The 21,903-nt window shown below is 37.5% G+C and overlaps 1 protein-coding gene across 10 annotated transcripts in view; it reads left to right on the top strand.

The window, feature by feature from the left end:
- INPP4B (inositol polyphosphate-4-phosphatase type II B) overlaps window positions 1-21,903 on the top strand; it is a 315,749-nt gene that overhangs the window by 83,554 nt on the left and 210,292 nt on the right. The window lies entirely within an intron of this gene.

Genomic DNA, 21,903 nt, shown 5'->3' on the forward strand with positions numbered 1-21,903 from the left:
TATAGGATCACTGCTGGAAGAAAACCAGCAGTGGTTTTTCTTCTTTTTTCCTGTTTGCTTATCAGGAGTTTAGGTGAACTCTTATGTACCCACTTCTCACTTCTCCTTCAGAACTAGAAGCATCCTCAGTTTTGTGTGGTTCCTTCTGTGAGGAGGGTGGGAGTATTTACAGTGGTGCTGAACTAAATTTATGAACTAATGAGACACCTGCAGTTCATTCAGTTTTGCCTTCCTGTGTGCTTGTTGTGGGGTACCATTGTCGAATATTCTGTAATTTGGAATGCTCCATTCATTTTTGAGGCTGGCAATGTTTGCAAAAATTTAATCAAATTCTCGTGCTAAACCTCAATAGGTTGTGTAAAATTCACAGTGCCTTGTAGAGATAGAAGAGACTTCCTCCAATTATGTGAAAACAGCCCTGTTTGTGGGAAGATTAGGCCTTGTTGCTTTGGGCTGAAAAGGAGTTATATCGGCTATCAGTTGAAATAAAGTTTCTTCTTTTGAAAGCACTAGCTGGATTTTTAAAATAATTTTTGTTTTTTGAATTCTAAAAAGAGATACTGTTTTCCTAAATTCTGGTTTCTGCTGTGAACTTGAGTTGTACATGAACATTTTTCCTCTCTTTTGAACCTATCAAAATAATAATAATTAAAAAGATGAAATAATGGAAAGCCTCATCTCAACTTCTCAAACAACAGCTCCTGCGCCATGATTTTCAAATTCTTAAGTATTTCAAAAACCTCCTCTAGATTTTAATAGTTTATTGGTCCAAGTCTCTCTGGAAGGAGAGCTTCTCTTTAGGCTACACTTGGATCCCTCTATGGCAGTGACAGTGATTCTGCTTTGAGGCTTTGAGCAAGCAAAAAGACTTCTTTTCATTCCTTTCATCCTTAGATAACAGTGAAAGTATTTTATGTTGTAGATAAACTTTTCTCAGGTAGATTGGGGAGACAGCTGTTAGTCTAGATGGAAAAATTAATTAGATTTTAGGGATACTAAAGGAAGGCAGATCTGTGACATCTCCTAGCTAATTGTAAGGAAGACTGGTAGTACAGCAAGTGGATATCACTGAAACCTGACAGTCTCTGACTTGATGGCTTTATGGAAGCTGACTCCTGCAAGACACAAGGTACTTAATGAGCTTGCAGCTGGCTGGTGTTACATATTTGCAGCATTGCAGCAGTGTATTTGCTAGGTGGGACATAGCACATGAAAAGGAACCTTGCTGAAAATATTTGGGGACCTCTCTCTCTTTTCAGGCAGAGCTGGGTTCTGCTGTCCTTGCAGTTGAACTTGTGCCTGTGATTTCACATCCAGTGATAAGCTGTTTGAATGAGGTCTGACACATCTTTTCACCAGTTGTCACTAGCCACTTGCCTAACCTGAACTGTGGTGATTATATTGCCTGTAGTGATTGCTTTCTCAAGGGCTGAAGTTGTCAAGTATTTAAGAAGAAAACCCTTAGGTATTGTGAAATTTGCCAGCATCTCAAACTGATTGTCTCATTGCTGAAGTATTCTGCTCAGAGCATTTACTTGATTCCTTCTTAGTGGTAAAGGTTGTTAATAAACTCAATAGCTGGCCTCAGGAAATAATAGGATAACCTGAATTATTTTTATACCGGCTTGAATAAGGACTCTGCATTCCGTTTGCTGCAATTCTACTATTTTAAGCCGCCTCTTCATTTCTGGACATCCTTGGTAGCATGGGCTCAAGTCCCAGAGGCAATCTGTAAACTGAAATGAGGTTAGAATTACCTTTGGGGCTAAGCTTGGATTGGAGTGCTGTCTATTGATTGCACCATTCAAAGTGTTGCGGATTTTTTTTTCATTTGAAGATGCTTGTTTTATTCTATCACCTAAAGATTAAGTGAAATAAAATGTGTTACGGCTTTTTCTCTAAGAATTGCAGAACTTGTGTTTCTATATTGTAGGGAATTTCTAAACAGGAGCAAAGCTCAGTCTTGAAGGATCTGGAGAGTTATCATTCCAAATATTGCATGGAAAATGATTAAGTTATTATAAAACCTAGGTGCTTCACCATTGTAGGTGGCATTTGAATGTACTATCTGGGTTTTAGTTCTGCTACTAAGGGTGATCTTTATCTTTAATCATACATGTCTGTCTTTCTTCCATGTCTCAACCAGTCTTACCCTGTAATCGTCAGGTTTAGCACTGCCATGTGTTCTCTTGAAGTTAATTGTTTCATGCAAGTGTTTTGGGAGTTCATGATGTTAATATGGTGATTATTTCCTGATGAAAAACAGGTGAAGCCAAAAGCAGATTGCAAGCTGGCATTAGCTTGCACCAAAATGAAACTCTATATGTGTTCAGCTAGCAGTGAGGCAGATGTTCCTTGGATTTACAACTTCTCACAGTCACCAGGATTAAGAAGGACTTTTTCTGCAAGGTCCAATGTCACTGAAACAGCTGTGACTGCATTGTATATTCAGAATATGCTGGCAGCTGTGGTGAAATTAGAGGTGGTGCTTATTCCAGCCAGGAGTACAAGGCGCTGGGCAAGAGTTTTTGTCTGTTCCTGGGCTTCTGTTTTGTTTACTTTGTGCTAATTGATTTTTTTTTTAAAATTCTGTTTGCCCAGAAAAGTTTGCTCAAACTACTTCAAGGGCATCAGTTAATTGATGATGATCTTTGAATAGAATATTTTGATCTTTACTGAACTTGAAATGCATAAATTTAAAGCCTGTCATATCTAAGTTGAAAGGACACATTTAAATGGAATGCCAAATTGAAATTTTATTGGGAAGGAAGCCAGGAAATGAAGAATTAAAGTTCTAATATGGACTAAATTGAAAATCCCGCATGCTTTGTGTCTGTACAGTGCTTTTCGTTAAGGAATCAATTTCTTGTTTATTCTTTGCTGAAAAATACATGGGTTTGAACTTATGTTTTCACTTTAAAAAAGAGACATTTCTAAGAGATGTGAGAAAACCAATAACATATGAACAGGGAATATAAATAATATTTGTTCTAACCCTATACTAATCTTGAAATAATACTGATTTGGGTTATCATTAGGTCATTTTAACTAGTGGTTTAAATCTGTGGGTAAAGGTGTGCAGTGTAGTCAGTGATTGACACTATGTTGCTGTTAAAGGAAAGTAAGTCATCCCACTCCTTGAATTCACCCTTGGTCCCAGTGGTGTGGTTCTGTGCCCATCACTGTGCTTTCTCCTGATGGTTTTTGAATTGATTTGTTCACTAAGTTAGGATAAATATCCTTGTATTACTGGTTTACTCATCTTCAGGCTAATACTTGATACAGCCTACGGAGAGTCTCATAAAGCGAATACCAGAACAAAGTGTGTGGCGGTGAAGGTGGCAGTACAGGACAAAACCCCTAGATATTGTGATATATCTACATATGGATGGCAGTTAGACTGACACAGCTACCTTTATTCTTTCACCCTGAATTTATGGGATTTTGTGGCAGGCTGCTCCAAAATTCCTTGTTCCAAATGAATCTCTGTCATTGCAAGTTCAAGAGCCTGTAAGTCATGCTAAGGTTTCTTTTAGATGTTTAATAGTGAGAGCTTTGAAGAAATGAAATCATAAAAGGACAGAATGGTTTGGGTTGGAAGGGACCTTAAAGATCATCCTGCTTCAATCCCTCTGCCGTGGGTGGGGACACCTTCCACTACATGAGATTGCTCAAAGCTCCATCCAACGTGGCCTTGAAAAATGAAAATGTGAACATAGATCAAGTAACAGATAATACTAGCATACTAGAGTAACTATACTAGCTTTTAGTGGTCTTAAACACAATTTATGTTTTTTTGAACTTGTATGTGTTGCATATATAGTGCTTTTTTGGGTTGGGTGTAGTTTTGGAGTTTGAAGCTGTGATGTTTGGCACTCTTACAGGCATAAGCTGGAGTTTTGGCTCTCAAAGAGTTATGTAGTGGTTGCTTTGGTGTTGTAGTAAAATAAGTGCTAACAGAAAAGCAAATGTAACTTGGTAGAAAATTTAACAGCTTTGATAATGAAGGCCTTACAGATTGTTGCCACTAACTTCCAAAAAGTTGCCCAATCATCAGGGAGAAAAATCTGTAATAAGTATTATATTATTGCAAAGTATGTGTGTAAATGTTCTTAGAGAACTTGATGTGCTGTAGTCTGACTTCTCTTTTTTGCATCTTACCTGTTTTACTGGAGTAATTTTTCTCCAAGTGTAACATGCTAGACATTACCTCTCTTGATCTCTGCATCCACTTTGTTGTAGTTCAGAGGGTTCTTGTGAAGACCAAAACAGTGTTCTCATTTCGTCATTTATGATCCATCTTGATAGAAATCATGGCTAATAATAATAATAATGATGATGATGAAGGTGATAAAATTCCCTGTGCAATAGTTTTCATGAGGAGTAATGCAGTTGAACTTCTTAGCTGCAGCCCAAACAGTGGCCTTTGCAATGTTTTTGTAAGTCCCAGAGAAGCTCTTACCCTGACCATGCCATCTTCTGCATGTGGGAAGATTGAGAGCGAGGGATGGAAGGCTCTCTGTATGCTCAGGCTTCATTTCTGACCTGCCAAATCCAGGGGTCAGGACCTCCAACTACATTCTGGATGCAGAGGCTGATGTCAGCCTGACGGAGTGAGCAGTCTGCCTGGTTTGTGTGTTTGTGGAGGTGCTGTCAAATTGGCAGTAGTTTTAGGCTGGGCTGATCTGGGAAGTGCCCAAGTTTAACCTCCATGTCCTTGAGGGCTGCTGCTCTTGGGTGTGTGTTAAACTGTTTCTGCATGAAGGACACATTTCTGACAGGTTGGCCTTTCCAGCCTTTTGTTCCTGCTGCAGCCCATTTGCCCAACATAAAGGAGCAGGAATGGGAATAAGAGACTTATCCTAGAATTGTCTGTCACCACACAGTATTGAAATGTAGCCTGATTTCTCACTAATCTGAAAATGAGAGCGAGCTTATTTGTTGACCTTATATGTGATAACTTAAGGTTTTTTATGCAAAAGAGGATGCTTGGGGATTTGTATTTAATGAGGCCAGAACTGGGTCGAAATTAACACCTAGAATGGAGGGAGCCTAAAGGCTTAACAGGAGTTTGTATCCAGCGATGCAGAAGTGGAGTGATCTCAATATGACAGAACTTTCTTCTACTTGCCAAGTCATATCAGGTTATTTAACCTAGAGTAGAAATACCAAGTGGGACCTCTTACTTATCTCTTCACGTTTTGCCTAATTGGTCTTTGATAACTGCTTAACAGCAGAAAATTCTGTCTTTCATCTATGACTCAGATGTTTTTATTCGTATCAACCTTTTATTGGGAAATGCAGCTTACAGAAGATGTTAACACACAATTGTTGCTCTGTTTTCTTACTGCCTACTTGTACTATTGTGTAACTTAGAATAAATAATCTTTCAGAACAACACTGTCTTTTTATGGTCTTTGCAAACTAGCAAAACTGTTTTGTGTATTACAGCCATGACAGCGATGACAATTTTAGTAACTTAAGTCTTGAGTTTTAGGCACAGTTTGTTTCAGTTTATGTACTGTAGAAAGGTGATTTCACAATGAAATTACTCTGTAAAACACACCACTTTTTCCTGGCAAAATGAAAACCTTGTAATTATATCCGTGTATTTACTCACAGCCATTATGTCAAAGTGCGGGCCTTGGGGCTTGTATAGTCAGCATAGCTTCATTTAAGGCTAAAATTCTGGTACACCCAAAGAATTAGTAATGAATGACCACTGGAAGTTTAAGTAGTGCTTAGCACTGCTCTCAGAAAGGTTTATCAGCAATGGCATTTGTGCAGAGCTGAGAGCAGCTGGAAGGAGCCCAGCACAGCTGCCTGCAGTTGCTTGGGCATGACAGCCTGTCTTCAGGCACTGTGCAAAGTCCTGTCGCTGTGCTGAAAACCTGGGATACTTAAAATAGGCTGTTTAAATCCTGGACTCTTTGTGCTGGCATGCTGGATAGTAATTGCAATAGCAACCAGGAACTCCTTCTGTTAGTTCCAGCTCTCTGTAAAGCTACTGTGCTGCTCTGGAGCTTTATGTGAAAGAAGACCCTGAGTCAGGAAAGTGCTAAAGGCATTTGTCTCCAGCTGTGTTTTCAGCCCTCATCTGCCAGTAAGGGTGGGGCTCAATGTACTTTTTCCTCTGAAATGGGTGCTGCTGACACAAAATCCTGCCACTTGCTGCCTCGTTAGTTGTGCTGATGGTGCTGGTTGTAGGGCTACCTTATACTTACAGTAGATCTGATTAGCCACAAAGTGCTGGAGGGAGGTTGTTCCTTCTCCCATAGAATGATTTCAGCTGAAGGTCTGGAGTGCACACATTAGGACATGTCCATAATGTGCATCTCCAGCCTTCACTCTCTTATATTTGCAGAAGATATGTTTTCATTTTAAATGTAAGATGCGAGTAGATGTATGTTTTAATGATAAGCTTGTCATAGAAATCACATTTCACAACATCTACTGAACTTTGAGTTAAGATTACCTTTTCAAGTAATTTTGATGCCTTCACAAATGGCAAGATGGTAAGATTTACACTCTGCATGAAACACTTTACATCAAGGCTGAATGAGGCGAGTTATGTAACAATTACCTGTGGTTATTAAAGGGAGCCCAAATTAAATATTGTATAAATGAAGGTGCAGGATTTGTGGACAAATTTTTCCAGCTTGCTGCATTTGACATTTGTCAGGGTCAAATGCAGGTGGAATTGATACTAAGATAGGCTGTTAAAGTAGCAGCAGTTGCTGGGGAATATGTGAACCACCAGGGTTGCTGCTGCTTTCTGGGGCTGCAAGCGAGTTGTGTTTTATAGCAGCCCAGAGAGAGGAGGATGCCACAACCACTCCACTAGTGAGAAGCATTGGGGAGAACTGTCATATAAACAGGCTCATTCTCTTCTCTTCTCTGTACTTCCTTTCCTTGTGGTCTTTATATGCATCTCTTCATAGGAACTGAAATTGTGATAGGAGCTGCAAATGTCTGGGAGACCTCTTGGTCCTTCTACTGTGCTTTATATGTCCCTGTATCCTTGTGCCTTTGTGTGCCCATCCAGTCCCGTATGTGAAGGTGGAAGCCCTTCCATATTTCTGTTTATCACAGTGGAAAAACTATTTTAGTGATAGTGGCAATATGATTTTAATATATTCCCTGATTAATATAGTATGAGTTTCTGAAAATGAAAATAAAACCAAGAAGTTAAATAGAGCAAGACAGATCAACCTTGAATGTAGCCTCTATTTCTTCACCTAGCATGGCATTGCATTAACATTACTTGATGTCAGCAATTCGGATTTGTAGAAGTTTATAAAACTTACTGATCTGTAAAAATTTTAGGCTTTTCTGTCAACTTTGAATTAAAGTGTGAGGTTGACTGATTATCTATTTAAGAACATACAGCTGGAGCATCTTATGGTGCAAAAACTCTATTAATGTCTTTGGCATTCTGGACTCAGGTTGGCCTGTGCCATTGTCTCTGATAGAGTTCAGCTGTTATAAAGTCTAAAGACATGATGGATGGTGGTGCCTGAAGATAAACTATATGAAACTATTTTTTGGGGTGCTACATAAAAACCCCATAGTTTTAGATATTCCATTGAATAAAACGCAGAAAAAAAAGGCCTAAAAAATAATGAGGTAGAATCAAAATATAGTATAAATTTTAATTACAGATAATACATATTCAAAAGCTGTAACAACAAGCTTGAAATTGGCACAAGGTAGCTGTTATGGCATAGGCAGGAAGTACCAGAGAAAGATATTTTAAAAGGTTTTGTATGCAAGAAAATTATTATTCTGGGTATCCAAGTAAAAACAAGACATTCTGCTACATTAATATGGCTATTGAAAAGTTTATTTACATTTTCCACAGCTAAAAAATGAATATAAGAAATGTCTTAATGGGAAAAATTCTGGCCTTCTGTTGAAGATTTTTCTGCTGTGTTATTTCTAGACAGTGTCTGTGTTCTGAGTTCAACAGCTGTGATGAAAAGAATGCATTGACCTAGGCATAAAAGCGTTGCTTTTTCTCCTAAAAGCAAATTTCCTGTTTAAGCGCTCATTTAAAAAAAGAGGGGGGGAAGGGGGAATTATGGCATGGGTGTTTCTTGTGAGCATACATGGCTCCAGTGGTTTCTTTTTTCAGAGCTGGGATACCAACACAATTCCTATTAATGAAAGAGTCAGCCTTGAAAATTTAGATTTTGTGTGTGTGTGTGTGTGTGTGTAAACCTGTGGTTATGAGACTGCTGCTTAACATTCCTAGCCGGTTGCCTGGATTAAATTCTAGCTGCATTTAAGAAAGTGCTCAGTGTGTTTCAATTTATTCACAGCAAAATAGGTTAAATGTAGATGTAGTTCTCATCTTTAATATATTGATGTGGATAAGATGTTCTGGAAAGTCGATTCTCTTTTACTTAAGGACTTCCTTATGTGAGAAACTTATCTGAAGAGAAGTTCTGTGGTAAAGAATTAACAAAGACTGATCGTGCATATCCCTGGCAATTGTGAGAAAGATTAGTTGGAACGAGCCTAATTTCATTCTCTTTTCCTCAGAAATTACTACATTTATATTGGGTCTTTAGAGGAGAGTAATTACAGCTACCAGCTTAAGAAAACATTTTGGTTTCACTTATTTGGTTTATTGATATTAGAAAAATGAAACAAAGAAGCCCTCCAGAAGTGCTTCACTGTCTCTGGAAATGACACTTGGAATCAGATCTTTTAAGTACCTTCCATGCATTGAAATACTTGCTGATCTTCCTCATTACTGCTTTTGTGTCCATTCTGTCCCCTCCTCCTGATCTCTTCATGAACATCTCTGCTCAGGATCACTGTCCACAGGTCTTGTGTGTTGAGACAGTCTTGCTGTGCACGTGCTGAGAGTGATGCTGAGCTGGTTTAATGCAAGAAGATGAGACTTGTGGCTGTCAAGACTTCCTTTTGCGTGGTACAGGCGATGAATACAAGTCTCCTGCAGGAGGAAGATGATTAGAGATGAGAGCATCTGAATGGAATTGTAGGTGGCTCCTTTTTTATTTTTAGAAGTTTTTACCAAATGTCAAATATCGTTATCTAATTTTGGTTTAGTTTGGATTGAAGGCCACAGCAATGTGAAAAGGACAAGAATCAACTTAGTGGAAGCTGTTGCTTGCTATGAAGATTTTTGAGTTGAGGACTTCATTGACAAAATCAACATTGCACAGCTTTATTCCCCCTTTTGCCTCAAACTGGAAAGATGAAGGCAGTAGAAGAGCCAGGACTCGTGGCCTGTGAAGACTTAGGGAAACAGGGCTCCAAGCCCAATATACTCAGTGAGTAGAGAGAGAGCTGGTAGCTGCAGGCTTCCCTAAAACAGGAATTTGCAAGAAATCTGTAGGGGTTCCAGTAACGGGAGAAAATATGCTTTTTCCCTTAAAATTCCAGAAGAGAAGGAAATGGATTTTATTCCCACTCTGAGTAGAAATCCAGTTGGACATTGTATTCCTTCAATCCTCTGATAGCACAGACATGAGATCATCCATCTCTGGGTCCTGACTGGTGGGGATTTAGTGATGCTTGACCAAGAGAGCTGAAAATGCATGTGTAGCGATGTTACTGTGTCAACCATTTAATTTTACCAGGTTGTCTGCAAGCTCACAATGTCCTTAAGTGTAGCTGGAGTAGATGTGACAAAACAAAATGGTTTCATTCATGTGTATTACTTGGAAATGTTCAGCTGGTTGGTTTTCCTCACACCTTATCAAATGTGATCACAGCATCTCGGTATGATAAACATGCACCTTCTGTAACACTGAAAAGTCACTGTTAGCTGCTTTGACATTTAAATTAGTAGTAGTATGATGGATGTAGTGGGTGCTGAAGTCAATGTTGTAAGTAGCTTCACAGGGTTTCTATGCAACTGAGTACAAATATTGTACTAATTCTTTAATGTGCTGTTATTTTATTATACCCTAGATTGCTGGTTGCCCTTTATGCTGTGTCATTTTGATCAGTTTCCTGGGAAATATCTAATACTTCATTTGATGTTTAGGGCACAGCAGTTACAGTGAGATGGTGTATGAAGCCATAAATGCCTTTTTGAGGATGGCTAAATGCCAGAGCAGTGATGAGGCTGCTAAATGAGAGAACTGTTTGTAAAAGGGTTTTTTTTTGGAAGCATTTTTCTGTTTTGCTCTAGACGGAAAATAAAACTAGTAAGTGGAAGCATGAGAAACAATGTTCTATTTATTTTAGATTGAGAACCTACACTTTGCTGCTCACTAAGTGTCTCTGTGTGCAAACTGCTCAGTAAATGTCAGTCTGGAAGGATTTGGCAGCATGGCACAGGAGAACTCATTTAAACCACAAAGGAACCAATGTGTTACGCAGTGTTAGCATTGTACATGTATCTATTTGCAGGGGGATACTTTGTATGTGTGGTTGTAGTGTTTGTGGACATATATCCTTGTCTTCACACACAATTGAAAGCATTACATACATGGATGCAGATTTTGAAACAGGATTACTGCGTCTTTTGGTGTCTATAAAGAAAAAAGGGGTTGTATGTGGCTTTTTTGGGGACTTGGTGTTTGTTTGGTTTTTAGGGAGGGGGTACTAAGGCTGAAATTTCCCTTAGTCAATTATAATGTGGTCTGGAAAGTTTTTGATTTGTTATTTGAGAACAGTGCTAAAACTATGACCCCTTAGGGCTTAGTTTTTTCTGCTCTTTTTTAGACCTATAATTACAGCTTCAAGTTGGAATATGAAGCCCATATGAAGGTTATGCTTGGCTCTGTAAAGGGTTTCTAAGCTGTTATGTTGCAATAAACATTGACATTTCCAGAACACTGTACAGCTTTATCATCTTTAATCCAGTACTTTCAGCTGCACTTTTCTTTCAATAACAGTCATGAATGTGTTTTAATTTTATGCTGAAAAATCCTTGGGAAAACTTAGTTTCTGTTTTCTGTAGTTCAGCATTTGACATAGTTGCTTCAGAAGCTGTAAGCTGCCTTTTTATGACTGAAGAAGAAGGAAAATGCAGAAGGGCAACATAAAGGCTATTTAACCTTAACTTGCTCATGACCATGCAGTAAAATCACTTTGCTGCCAGTGAGATTTTAGAGTATTTTATCAAAAGACCTCCAAGTGCAATATGAACCAACAACCTAAAAAACCCCAAAAACCTGAGTGCTAAAACATCAAAAATTTTGAAATTGTTGCTTTGTTTCTTTTTCTCAATGTGTTTGTGGTTGATCACAGTCCACATTTATGGTGAGATAAGTTTAACCTAATTCTGCATAGCATGCAATAAATTTTAGCTCAATATTGCTTATATATAGTTTTGTCAGCAAATGGTGACCTCTTACTTGGACCCTTCTAATGCATGGTCTCTTGAGGCTGTGTGTCAGGACATTGTACAGAATGTTTTCCTTGAGGATGATCTGTTGTCTGCTGGAACTGGTCTCTCCAAACATGGTTGCACAGCATTAGTCAGCAAATGTGTCACAGGCTTAAAACCCTTCTTAAAAATTAGGATAGGATTCTTGCAACAGTTCAATTTGTGTTTTGCAGCCAAACTCAAATTCTCAGAGGTAAAAATGAAAGGACTTTATATAATTTTGTAAGAACTCTGCCGTGATTCATATTGTCCTTTTGCTTGCCCTAAACTTATCTGTGTTGTATGTTTTCTCCATATTTCTAAGTGTTTTCAAACACACGTTTACTGAGGATTTTATTTTGATTTCTTTTGTGGCTGTTGTGGGAGTACAGCAAACTAGTAGAATGTCTTTTGTAGGAGGTTATTTAAAATAAAAGCCAAGGTAATTTCAGGAAAAAAGTGAGGAAATTATAAAAAAAATCTAGAAGAATTGAATGCATTGGCAGATATGTTATGCTGAAGGAATTGATATAAATTCATTAAACACAATTGCCCATTTGTTCAGAAAAGTCCCTGAGCAAGCCTAGCAGAAGCTTGGAGGTGTTTTAGAGGAGTATGATTATGAGCTTGCCCTGTTCTTAAAGATTTCCCTATTTATTTGCCTTTGCTTGCTGTCATAAATTCATACAATGTTATGTGGCTGTTTGCACAGATGCAACAATTATTGTGTAGTTTATTTATTTAGGCATTTTTAAATTTTAATTTTCTGGCTTCTGTTGTGATGTAATTGTGGCTCTTTCTCTGTCAAAGTAGTCTGGTTAGGAAAATAACAGTTTGAATCTTTGTAAGACGCTGTCATGACTGGAGGGATAAGCAATACTGTTTCTCTGGAAGATAGCAAGGATTTCAAAATATTTTTGTTCTTGCCTGTTTTCTTTATTGTGCAGCATTTTTTGAATAATAGAATATTGGAAGAAATTTTGAAGTAAATTGAGACAATTATCTTGGTGATGGTAAAATCTGATATTCGTTTCATAAACAGCAGCCAAAAATGGCCTGTGAAATAGCCTTACTATTCTATGAAGGATATGTATTTTCAAGCATATTTTACAGCTTTTCACTTACCACTAATTTAACAATCAATTTGATGATTGCTGTTTATAGCCAACATGTGGTACTGTAGACTTCAGTATCTACACTGTATTTGAGGCAAGCAAAATGTATCAAAATTGAATTAAGATGTAAATAAAGAAATATTTAGGTCCTGTTGATGCTATAATCAACAGTTTCTGGATAATTGCATTTCAATAATCCAACTTTATAATGGCTCTATTCATTTTGCTTTGAATGTAGAACATAATACTTAAATATTTGAGAATCCAGAAGACTGGTAGTAGTTTCTGCAGGTGGATACTTTTGTTCTTCATGCTCATGGCTTCAAATAGAGATTGCATACCTGGGGTTTTCAGTTTGGGACTGAATTTTGTGTTTTCCTTTTTAAATATACTTTGATTTTTGTACGATGTAGAAAGAAAAGATTTACAGAGAGAAGGTGGAATAGGTCTAAGTACAGATAAAAGTTTGCTTTAATGTATTTACTCATCGTTATTTTAAAAAGAATTTCTGTTAAATAGGTTAGAAATCCCAGTGCTACTCTTTGCTAGGTACCTTTGAAAACTTTATTTGAACTGCACATTGAATCACTAAATGTAGTTTGAATTTAAACATGCGATGGTGTCCCCACTCAAACAAGTAGGTGCCTTCCTTGCTCACACATATTCACTGATCTTTCTTTCCTAACTGCTAAAAATACCTCTCCTAAAACTTCTTTCTGTGGGCTCATTACTCCTATTTTCTTTTTGTGCTTGTTACTCTGAACAATGATAGTGGTGGTGGTGTATCTGATGCAAGAACACAATAAAGATCAGTAGCTGGAGGCTGTGGGGTTTATTAGACCAGGTGACACAGCTGAGAAGTCACACATTCTTGATCACAAATGCCTTTGTTAAGGTTTGAAATCAAAACATCAGTATTCAAAGCTAAATAGAAGGTGAAGACTGTTTCTTAGTGTTAAATAGAGATCAATTTTACCATCTCAGATACAGAAGATAACTCCTGGGAGGGGAGGCAGGAAAAGAGTAGACAGTGTGTTCTTGGCGGAGGGAAGAGATGAGAAAGCAGTTGCCTAAGGATCAGAGACAGGTGGTTCATAGCTGGTGGAATGTGAGGAGTTGACTGTGGAGGGAAGAGATCATAAGGGGCTCATAATTTTTACTTTAAGACCCATTGGATGTATTTGGTATCTAGCAGAGTTATGAAATTTTGCTGTTATGTCAGTTTAGTTCCTTGTAAATCTGCATCCTCCATTCCAAAGCTCAGATTTGAGAAATGCCGTGTAGGTTTCCCTTGAGGATGGTCTGAGAGCTCAGAGATGAAACAACTGTTTTATGAGAAGTGTCCTCCTGCTGATATCTGGCTGGTTTTGTCCTGTATCAATTGTCTGCATGAATGTGCTTTTTTCTTAAATATTTGTTCATGCTTAATTACAGTTGTTACAAATATTCAAATATAGGAATATATGATGTTCTAGTAAAGCAAACCAGGTATTTTTGGGGGGTTGAAGCACTTGTTTTTCTAAAATCTCTATAAAAATTTGCCTGTTAAGGATGAAGTGGGGCAAGCTTAATATTTGTGAGATTTCGCCATTTCCTTTGGTATTTAACTTAAACATTAGTCTTGCTGTTTACAACATTTTCCTCCTGATTCCAAAGCACCAAAATTCTGCAATTTGTCACATGAATGCTTTGTTTTGTGAGAGAGTTTCCGAGATGTAATCCTGAACACCAGAAAGCCAGTAAGATGTCTGAAATGAAATAATGTTGTTAATTAGTAGAGGAGATGTTTTTCTTTTTAAAACTAAAATTGATGAAGCTTAATTAATCTCTCTCATTTCAAAGAGTATGATGTAAGCTTTCTAAATTGAGAGCTTATAACCTAGATGGTTTTTTTCTGGGTGCCCACACATGATTTGATCACTCTGCCTTTTATGTCCAGTGACTTACTGGTAGCAAGGGAATATGAGAAGAAATTTCTCTGGGAGATAAAAAAACCAATTATCTTTCTTTCTATGGCTGTGGTCTGAGGTTTTTTGCTTTGTTTTTCCTCAAACATGATATCCTCTATACATCTCTGCTATATTTCAAGGGCCTAATTCTGCTGCTCTTACAAACACTACAGATGTACAGATTAAAGGCAGCATGTACCTTGCTCTGACATATCTTCTTATGCTCCATTGCATTTGGAAGTGGTCTGGAGGGCTACCATTGCTTTAGCTGTAAAAAAGAGAGGAAAGGAAAAGTGAGTGCTGGAGAAGGAATGGTGAAGTTAACGTGAAGAAGCTTAAAAAGAATTCAAATACTTCTCTTATTTGGTTCTCTGTTTAGAAGTTGGTGCTTAGTGACGTTGGGCCTGGTGACAATTTACAGGTCTGCTAGGACGACTTCTGATCCTCTTAGGGACTACAGCTAATCACACAACATCCATCTCTTAGCATGCTGAGTCTCTAGCATCCTGAAAAATATTCTGTTTGCTTCTTCCAAACACACTGTGCAGGAGATTAAAGTTCAGGGGCTGTGTGTGGGAGAATCACAGCCTGCTTTCAAATGAACATTACTGTGAGCAGTCCAAGGAAGCAGAAGGAGTTATCTCTACAGTACATACACTAGATATATTGGCAGTTTATAATTAAAAATATTCAAACCACTTAATTTTTGCAATGTTTCTATTCCAATTTTTTTATCCTAAGGTTGTGGGAAAAGTGGATAGCATGTAGGGAATTTTGGGTTGGTTTTTCACTTCGGGAATACTTGTGGGGGAAAACGTAAGAAAGGTTAGAAAGTGTATTTTGTTGTGAAGAGTTCCATCCTGAGGCTCTCTCTTTGGAGTTCTGTGGTTCATGAAACTCAGTCTTGAATAAAGCACAGTTCTCTGTTGTGGTAATTTGCACAACATATTGCTTGTTGGAGGCCAATGAGTAGAATGCAGTTTGGTCTTGTTATTCTCTGCTCTTGAAATATTCTTAAAATGTCATTTTTTGCTGCAGTTTGTATTGTCATTTATGATGTTCGTTCTTTAAATATATTCAAATAATCGCACATGCAGTTTGTGCATCATTTAAATCAATGATCTATATGATTCCTGAAAACATCTTTCACTGCCAAGAGCACATGGAAAACAAAAAAAGCAACTATTTTCATTCACACTTATATACTTGCATTCTTCATTTGCCTTTCAATATAGTTTTTCTCACCTTCTGATGCAAATAATGCTGATCACTACATTTCTAGACTTCCTCTTACATGAATAACTAGTTGAATATAATATAAGGTCTAGGAACTGTGACAGCCTGGTGCTGTCAAGTCTGCATAAATGGTGAAAAGAAGGTAGGCAATGAGGTGAGAAAGTCTGTTACTTGCTAAATAGTCAAGATGGAGTGCCAAGTATGAGTAATCTTAAAATGCCATTACCATTAGCAATTAAGTGGCAGATAAAAGTCAACCTCCATAAATGTGAAGTTACACATGTGAAGAAAGATTATAAAAGTTTCCCATCAAAATAATGGGCTTTGCACCAATTCCTTCCTTTCTGCCCCAGAATGAGATCTGTAGAGAGTTATATTTCTCTTAAAAGGTCAGTGATCAGTTGTGGTCAAAAAGTAAATTGAATATTAGAAGACGTTGGGAAAGGAGAAAACAAAGCAGAGAGCTCTGTCTGTAAAGATCCACCATGCGGTCAATTTGCCCTCATCTTACAGGACATCGAGGTGCTGGGAAAGTTTCAGAAAAAGGGCTGTTATTGTCATCAGGACAAAGAGTGAGAAGATAAAACTTTTCAGCCTGGAGAAGAGGTGATGACCCAGGAGTTCTCTGATAGTAATCTGAAAAAGCATTAACGGCTTGAAGAAGGAGATAGGGATTTATGGTTTATTGTCTCTTCCAGTGTGATGTTAAATGAAGCTGGGGGAACTGGATTGCAAACAAACAAAAGAAAGTGGTTTTTCACGGAATGGGTAGTGGAAATACTGGAATTGTTTGCCATAATGCCCTGTAGATGCTAAAGGTAGATACATGTTGGGAAAAGTATGAGGCGTTCTCAAGGAGCATTATTGAATGGAAGTGCATCTGAGGAAAAAATCCCAATGCGAAAAGCATACAGAACTGAAAGAGGACTGCATGTGGTTGCCCTGCTTTTCCTCTTCCTCGGATACTTCCTTAAGTCACTTCTTGTAGGCAGAGTAAGGGGCCTTTGGTCTGATACAGCTGTTTGCTTGGAAGTATTGCATGTCAGTTTTATGTCAAGTATGCACATGCTCCAATATACCAGACTTCCCAGGATTACTGCAATCTCTCTGGGGGCAAGGCTGTGGTCAGGGCTTCTTAACATTTCTGAAGTAAAAAGGCAACATATTAGAAGCAGAGCAGAGATGAATACCACATATTTTATGTAACTGCCAGGAGTGTAGAACAAAATGGGAGAACTTTCTCTAAAAACGTGAGTTATCCAAGGTATGTGTTGTGATATATCACTGGAGTCCTGCACCAGAATATAACTTTGAAAAACTTAAAATAATTAGTATCTGAATTACATATAACTAAATTCTGGTGGGAAGGGTAATTTGAGATTTTTTCAAGCTGAAATAATTAACTGAGTGAATATGGGGTGTGAATAAAGAGAACGTTTATTTGTACGCTATAATTATTAGTGATGCATTTTGAAACTGAAAAGGAAACTACTTTTGGTTATGTATTCACTTTTGTTAAAGATAATGATCTATTAAAGGTAGTTTTGTGTTCTGCAGAACTTATTTGGTGACATAAGTCAACATTTTCCAAAGTGAATGCAGATTAGTGGTATTTTATTGTCAGCTTGAAGTTGGGATCTGGTAGCATTGCGTGATGGTTTAATCACAGTGGGTAGCTCATGCTTTGTAAAAGATGATTTGAGCATCTTTCATGAGCTGACAGTTCATAAAGGTGTTTGTAATGAACTACCAGGTTACAGCTTGCCTGGAGTAATTGAAGCATCTTGTCAGACGCCAGCTACCACAGTTTTCCTTATCACACAGCTTGGGTTGTAGGCTTTGCATTATTTAAGATACAGGATGGAGATATTATTACAGCAGAAGAATATATAATATTAAAGGAGATTTCAGATTGCTGAATTCTGCTTGCTAGCATTTAAAGGGGTGTTTTTAATTCTGCAAATTATATGCTTGTGATTGCCATGGAGTCATTTGTTAATACCTCAAAATTAGAACAATTTTTTTACTCTATTTGGTAATGGGCATATTGCTGTAGAAATATATTGAAATTACTGAAATTATTGAAAAGACTATTAGCTTTTCTGTTCATGAATGGTATTACCCTATAATTCCTGTTCCTTTTTTTCTTGTTGAATCTATAAGAAAGCTGTACTTTTATCTGTGGAGTGATGAACATCATCTGTGCTAATGCTGAAATAGCAAATGTAGGTGGTAATGTTTATAGCATAGTCAAAAGTGTGACCTGTGCACATGCCTGCCCTATTGAGCTGCCATCAGTCTGATTAGCTCATTTGCCAGTACCAGGGAAAACAACTGATGTGAAAAAACACAAGTAGTTTAGTGTATGTAGCATCCCTACGCTATAGGGTTCTGATTTAATTATTTCAAATTTGTGAATATATGCTTTTAAAAGAAATCCACTGTGCAATTCACACACACACCACACGCACCTCAACCCCAGCTGACTGTGGAGGCTTTTAATAACATCTTATTAATAGAGTTTTTACTTTCTGTAGCTTTTGTTCTTACTACAGTGCTATAGCTTTACTTTTCTACTTACTGTTTTAGCACAAAGGAATTACTTGGAATGTCACTTCTAATTTTAACTGTCAGCTTAGTTCTTGACTTGATATACCTATCAGAAGATTCCTTGCCCCACCTCCAGGAACAAATCTCCTATTGTAAAATCAATTCACAGTGACGCACTTCTTCCCCCCCACAATGGTACCTCAAATCAAGTCTGTAGGAATGTGAAAATAGCACAAACATGATGTACTCTTTGACAGCTTCAAAAGTTTCTCAGTGCTTTAATTTTCTAGGTTTGGGGACTCTCCACCAGTTTCACTGAGATACTTAATTCAGATTTAGAAATAATTGAATTGTCTCCTCAAATCACTGTTTTAAAACAATTTCTTGATCTGGGTGGTGGTGGGGTGCCTGTTGACTTTGTCAGTGTTCAGAGAAAGATGTAAGAGTTTGTCTAGCTGCTGTTTGGCATTTGGATTGATTCAGTAAGTTTTTATAAGAATTATTGAAGAATACCAATGGCAGGAGGAAAAACCCCATATATATTACACCTTAGCACAGTGGTACAGATCTGATTTTGATCATATTTTCCATGCATAAAGACCCAAGTATTAGAATTTACTTTTAATAAAGTAAAACCTAGGAAAAAAAAAAGAATAGCTAGTCCAGATGAGCTTATGTGATGCACTTAAAGTAAGAGGGAAATTTTGGATCTCTTCAGGTACTGAAAACCAAACCTGATCCTTTATCAGATATGCATAATGGTTTCCTTGATTACAGTTTTGTCATTTAATTTGTAAGTAAATTTCTTGTAAGCTTTTTGTGTGACAGACCGTAGCACAGCTCATCTAAATGATGAAAAGTCTGCCGTAATAGTAATTCTGAAGGTATTTTTCTTCAGGTTTGTGTCAGGATGTGAGAAATGTTTTTCAGCAACATGTGCTTTATTTTCTGGCAGCCTTATGCTCTTTCATCCTTTCTTGTTTCCCTTCTTGTTCCCTCTCACATACAGAAAAGGTAAGTACAACTTCTCTGCTCAGTGTTCTGGATTGTGTATCTTGAAAAAGCATTCATGTTCATTTGAAACTGCAGCATTTCTCCATTCCAGCTTCAGTGGTTCAGAAAGGGGAGTAACTTATCTCTAAAGATGCTCTTGAGCTGCAGCATCTGCGGGCTTAAAATGCAGAGAGCTTGAAATCATCTTCTCTCTTGTGTTTGCAGTTACTGTTGTATGTCAACTGCATTGTGAGACAGATTTCACTGACACAGATTCTTGTTAATTATTTGAAAGCTATTTTTGCTGCCTGCTATGCCAATTTATTTGTATTATACACTTGTCTTTCATGTACAAATCAAAACATCGAGTCTTGCACTCTCGGCAACTATAGCAAACTACTCATGATTCCTCATCCCTGGTCTTTCCAAACACCTGACTCTCCTGAAAGCTGTGTAAGAGGGAGGTGCTTTTCTTTGCGTACTGACATATATCCACTTACCACAGTTACATGTTTTGGAGTGAAAGTTAAGTCTGGGGACTTCTCATATGTCTGTCTTTAATCTTTGGAGCATGAATATCACCAGATGAACAATTTTCTGCAAGGACGGAAGGAGGAAAAGTGTTAAGAGTCATTTGACTTTTCTTTTTGACAGAGAAACTTTTATGTACTCACACCTGAGTGTTAAATGGACTCAGACCTTCATTAACTTCCAAAATAACTCCTTTTGGTCATATCTCCACTGAAAGATTGCCAGCTCTTGAAGGAATGAGACTGCATTATCTACTTTCCAAGGGAGGGTTATGTGGGAGACTCTACTGGGGCTTTGAAATCTAAAGAATTAAAATAGTTACCAGGATCATTGCAGTGGACAGCTCTTCCTACTTAGTCTGCTGTTTGTTTTGTTGGACTATTACTGCCTATTTTTCCAAACTGACTTTAGCTGATACTCATAAAGACCTGGTAGATCGTCAAAGAATGCCTCACACAGCAGCACTTGAGAACTGCTGCTGGGTTGTCATGTATTGCCACTGACTTGCTGGGTTCTATAAATAAAAAAGTTCTCAACATAGCACTTGTGTTTCTACCAAAACTCACTGCATTGTTTCACTACTTTCTTCTTTTCTCTCTCTCTTTTTTTTTCTTTAAACAATCAGATGGGCTGTTTTTCTGTCTACATGACAGTACATTCCTTTTAGACCAGCCCAGTCTGAATAATTTTTCAAAGAAATCAATTTACAAGTGGTTTCTAGATAAGTCTGTTTTTTCTTAGTATACTACAGTGTTGTCTCTTGAATTCTGGCATATTTCAATACAACACAATGTGCTTTTTTTTCATGCTCTTCTGTTTTATTTTAACCTTTCATTACCTTTGGGTGTTGATTTGTGTTTAACGACTGGGTTTGGAATATTAATTTAGTAGTGGTAAAAGGTTAGAGAGAATAAATATAGACTTTTCAAGGAAATCCTTTTTAGACTTTGTGAAATGTTATGTGTTCTGTTACTATTCAGTCTTTCAGTCTTATTGTATTGAATTTTCACAGTTTTGGTCATGAAAGACAGTGTATTACTAGATATGTAAAAGGTCCTTTTGTGAGAAAAGCAGGATCAAGACATCCATTTGAAAATGAACATGAAACCCTTGGCAAAAAGTTTGAGCCTGGTTCTGGCAGGCCAAATAACATCACATAGATGCAGAGAAAGGGGTAGACAAGAAAACTTGTGCATATTAGGCAGGTGTTATAAATATGAACAGTTTTATGAAGTCATTCATTAAGTGGCAGATATGTGAAATTAAAGTTCAGGCTTTTGATAAAATTGCTGCACAATATGAAAAATATTTCATTTTTAGGATCACTTGGAATAAAGTACCACCTGAGGAAGGAGTGTTAAAACAAGAATTTGCATTAATCCCTGCAGAATCTCACTGAAGTGGAGAATGAGCTCTGTGAAATTCATGTTGTGAACCTGGAATGAAGGGAGTGTATGGGTGCTTGGTCTAAGGGTTATTTGTTACCAGATGTTAGGGATAAAAAAATGGATAATAAGAGTTTTAAGGGAAAAAAGATTAATCCTGAGAGAGTGATTGATAGCATCACTCTTCTGAAATATGAGTCACGCTTACTAAACTAGAAGAGTTCGCACCTTGTCTGCAAAGCACTCACAAAAAATGCCAGTGGTAATTTGCATCCTATTGCATTCAGCAATAGGTCCATATCACTTAATGCCATTTGAATTGCATAGCCAGAGACCATATTCAAAGTTTCAAGTGCTGATAAAGAAATCCCTTTCAAATAAGAATTGAAGAGAAATACCTTCTGTAAAATTACATGTTATTTTGTTCACTTGAAAATATCTTACTCTTTGAATAGAATCTGACATATGATTTGGCCTTGTTAGAAAATATGAGGAAATACGAAAGTTTAAATGAGCTGGGCTTGCCTGACTTGCTTAGGAATGAGGTGTCATCTAAACTTTCAAATACTTGAAGTATGAAAAACCCCTCCGAAGTTACTTTTTAAAGTTTCCTGTGGGGTCTTTTCTTACAGTTTATTCCTTTTGTAACTTACTGACCTGAAGTAGGATGGCACAGATCAGTAATTAAAGAATGCCTGTATCCATCTGCCCAGTGACCCCTCTATGCTTCTTTGTATCTCCATATTGCTTCAGCTGTGAAGAGCCAAACAGAAGGAGTTCCCAGTCAGGTTCCA

This window comes from Corvus hawaiiensis, chromosome 5 (assembly GCF_020740725.1).
Source record: "Corvus hawaiiensis isolate bCorHaw1 chromosome 5, bCorHaw1.pri.cur, whole genome shotgun sequence".
Classification (NCBI taxonomy): domain Eukaryota; kingdom Metazoa; phylum Chordata; class Aves; order Passeriformes; family Corvidae; genus Corvus; species Corvus hawaiiensis.